Genomic DNA, 3634 nt, shown 5'->3' with positions numbered 1-3634 from the left:
TAGTTTCTCTACACCCACCATTTGAAAGAGCCTGTTGTTAGAAAATCTTTTATTATTGATGCCCGGACTTATTGCAGCCCCAAGATCAACCCCCAACCCCTCTCTTTTTTCTTTTTTCTTTTCCCACTCTCTCTTTCTTGAAAACACACCACCTTGAACTCAAAACAAGCAGAAAATCTGAGTTTTCTGCCTCCAACCAGTTCCACGCCTTAGGACAAATCACTGTGCCTCAGATTGTTCATTCACGAGGCAGGAAAAAGAAACCAGCCAGTAGTAATGATAATGGCTACGCTTAATAGGTACGCAGCTCACAGCTGTGTAACAATGAAGCACTTTCTCCTAGAACCCCCTCCAGGAAGTAAGAATCATCACCCTAGAGAAGAGCGCAACTACCAAGGTCAACCATGGAGCCGCGGAGGCAGAATTTGCACTCAGAGCTTCCGGTCCGTGGGGACTCATCCTGCTCTCTCCTGCCACTGCTCTTGAGAGGGGCTCAGGTAAGTGAACGCACTCAATAAGGGCAAAGCTATATGCAAATTCACATTCCAGAAAGAACAAATACTATCCTTTGAGCTGATAACTTGGAAAACCTAGCCCCCGACAAATACTTAGTACTCTAAGATGGAAACATTTTTGCCCGTAAGACCCGGCAAGCCAGATGGATGGAAGGATGGACAGGTAGATAGATGGACTGATCGATGAGAAAGAGCTCTTCCGTTTACGACTCCTCTTTTAGAAAGTTTGCCGGTTATTTCCAAAGGAACATGATTCTGGTTCTTTTTCATTTCCGGCTTTTTCCCCTGCATGTTTTCAGATTGCTTAATTACTTCATTGGGCTTTGGAACTCATACATTACAGATACATGATCATCTAAGTCATTACCTGCATATTTTCCCATTAAGAATAATTATAGCTCTTACCACCACTGCCCATGTACTTATGTCCTGCAGGCCTGGGCACACTGAAGTAATCATCTTTTGAAAATGATCTTGATGGGTGAGGGTTGTGTGGACAATCAGTAATAAGCAAGATGAGGTGGGAAGATTTCCATCTCCTCCATTATTGAGTGGCTCAAAAAAATCACATTCCCCTTATGTCGTCATGGTGCCATGCAGGACGCTGGGGTGGTTTATGTTCTCCTGAAAAGTGAGTTAGCACTAAATGTGGAGACAAGACCCAGGGGATGCTGGGTTGTATCTGCCTTTCCATGGATTAATTTTCTGAGCACGTACGCATCACCCATTTCCTGGCTCAATTTCATTGTCCACAAAATGGGATTTATAAGATGCTTTAAAAACCTCCGATCATCAAATCTGAGATGGCACAGTCTTAGAGGTGGGCGGGATAGCTTTTTATACTGATTGAGAGCCCGCCTTGTGGAATAAATATCCACTCGGTAACCGTGGGCAGGTTACTTAACCTCTTGGAGCTTCAGGTTCCACATCTGTAAAGAGAACACAGTGGTAGTCTGTGCCCCATAGAGATTCGGTGAGACCCCACTAGTGAAACATTTTGCCCAGCTCAAAGGACAGGTGAAAGTCCTGTGAATGTTCGCTGTGACTATTATCAGCAGGTCCAAATTGAAAGAGTCTGGGGTCTGTTCAACAAAGCTCAGACAACACATCTAAATTAAAAACAATAATTGCCTGCCAGATAATAGTCTGAAGACACCGTGAAGGGGTCACATGCTATTTTAATCAGTGGTACATGAAGGGGTTCGATTTCAAAGGTCGGAGAGAGACAAGCTAGCAGATGTTTGAAAAACTATTAGATTATAACCGAGAAAAAGCTATTTAAATATCTGGTTAGTAAATAATGTACAACTGGTTTCTTGAAGAGCTCGTTAATTATTCTTAAACTTTGTTTTAGAAAGTCTTTTGGTTTTATTTTCGGTACAGCTGCAAAGTATTCATTGTTAAGTTTTTTACATTTTAAAGAAGCAATGAAAAGCTTCCATTAAAATTGCCTATTACCACCTAAAAAAGGTTAATATTTTTGTAAACCATCCCACTAGCTCCTGCCGGTGGTCTCTCTCGTATTACACTCCCCATAGCCAGTAAATAAAGTGGCTCAGTATACATCCTTCTCTACATGCTGCTTTCTACTTAACTATGTATGGTAAACAACTTTTTATATCACTTAATATTCTTTTCATTTTTTTTAATGGTTCAGTGACTCTCTATTCAGTTAATGTAATTTATTTAACCAAGCCCCAGTTGTTGATTATTTTGGTTTGTCCACAAAAAGTTGTCATGAACAACCATGTAGCTAAGTCTTTAGATAAACTTCTAGAAGTGGGCTTGCTAAATCAATGAAAATACACTTTTTTTAAATAAACAGTTGGTTTTTTAAATTCCCATATTTTTACCTTGGTTTGTACCCATAGATGCATTTTTTTTTTTTTTTGGAAGCATGGACACAGTCCCCCACCCCAAATTATGCTGTGAGTTTCCCACAGTTGGGGAAACTGCAGAGGTCAGCATCCCCTTCGTGCAATGGATAGCCTCGCCCTGGCAAAAGCACCATCGTGACGATGATATCTCCCCTACCAGGTACGTATGACACATCCTCATTGAACTAGAGTTTGTGTCCCCACTGGAAAAAATGTCTGTGTTTCTTCTGGGACAGACTGTCTTGGAAGCAGGTTCTGCTGGCCCTCCTCGGTGGTGCTATCAGTAGCAAATGGCCAAGGGTTCTGAGCACAGTGTCTCCCTGGGTCCCGGTAGACTAAACATGTCACATTTATAACCTTCTTAGCTGTGCTTCCCATAAGCTAGGGACAGCAGAAACTTGAGTGTCCCAGCCAATATGCCCAACTGAATATGATTATCTAAGTGTCTGGGTCTCTTGGTTTTCAGGGACACATTTGGTGTCACTGAAGTGAATAGGCTGCTGTTTAAAACTATTCAGAAACGTCGACCACTTTTTTTAAAGTGATGTGAAATATAAGCTCCTATGTGCACAGAATATCTCTGGAAGGATACACAAGCAACTGGGGACAAGGGTGGCCTCCGGCTGGGGAAAGTCAAAGGAACACAATTGGCTGAGAGACTTCTTTTGCCCTGGATTCTTTGCACAGTTTTAATTTCTTATCACGTGCATGGATTCAAAAGGGAAATTTTTAAGAAAGAAAGATTAAGCCCAAAAGGAAGAAACAAGTATGCATGTAGATGTTTGCTCCTTGCGAGCTACCAGATTAGTAAAACATAAGCAAAACTGGTGCATGAATGATTTTACAAAAAGGGGTATGAAGAGTTGGGTATTTAAGAATGCAAAGTCTGGAGTCTGACTGCTTGTGTCCATAATACAGCACTGTCCCTTATGCGCTATGTGATCTTAGACAATTACTAAACCCCTCTGTACCTCAGTGTCCTCATCCATAAGATGGGGCTAAGCAAACTACCTGCTTCACAGTTACTTATATTCAATGAGTAAATATGTAAAAGCCCTCAGAACAGTAACGAGCACACAGCACCTGATCATTATGTATTAATGATCATTACTGCTATGGTGGTTGCGATTCTTCACTGGGTTTTAACCTTATTGCAGTGTTATAACAGCAATAGCAAAGAGCCCTCCCTAAGATTTGTAGACTTTGAAAATTGAAAGAGCAATTTTACTGGGGCACCTGGGT

The 3634-nt window shown here is 41.4% G+C and overlaps 1 non-coding gene across 1 annotated transcript; it reads right to left on the bottom strand.

Annotated features, from left to right (window-relative positions):
• Positions 1-2403: 2403 nt before the first annotated feature.
• LOC116866954 lies at positions 2404-2560 on the bottom strand. The gene has a single exon (XR_004382520.1). It is a non-coding gene; the product is annotated as a U1 spliceosomal RNA (small nuclear RNA).
• Positions 2561-3634: the final 1074 nt, after the last annotated feature.

The sequence above is a fragment of the Lontra canadensis genome, unplaced genomic scaffold (assembly GCF_010015895.1).
Source record: "Lontra canadensis isolate GAN:19392208 unplaced genomic scaffold, GSC_riverotter_1.0 scaffold11, whole genome shotgun sequence".
Classification (NCBI taxonomy): domain Eukaryota; kingdom Metazoa; phylum Chordata; class Mammalia; order Carnivora; family Mustelidae; genus Lontra; species Lontra canadensis.
This window is presented reverse-complemented; position numbering and strand designations above follow the sequence as displayed.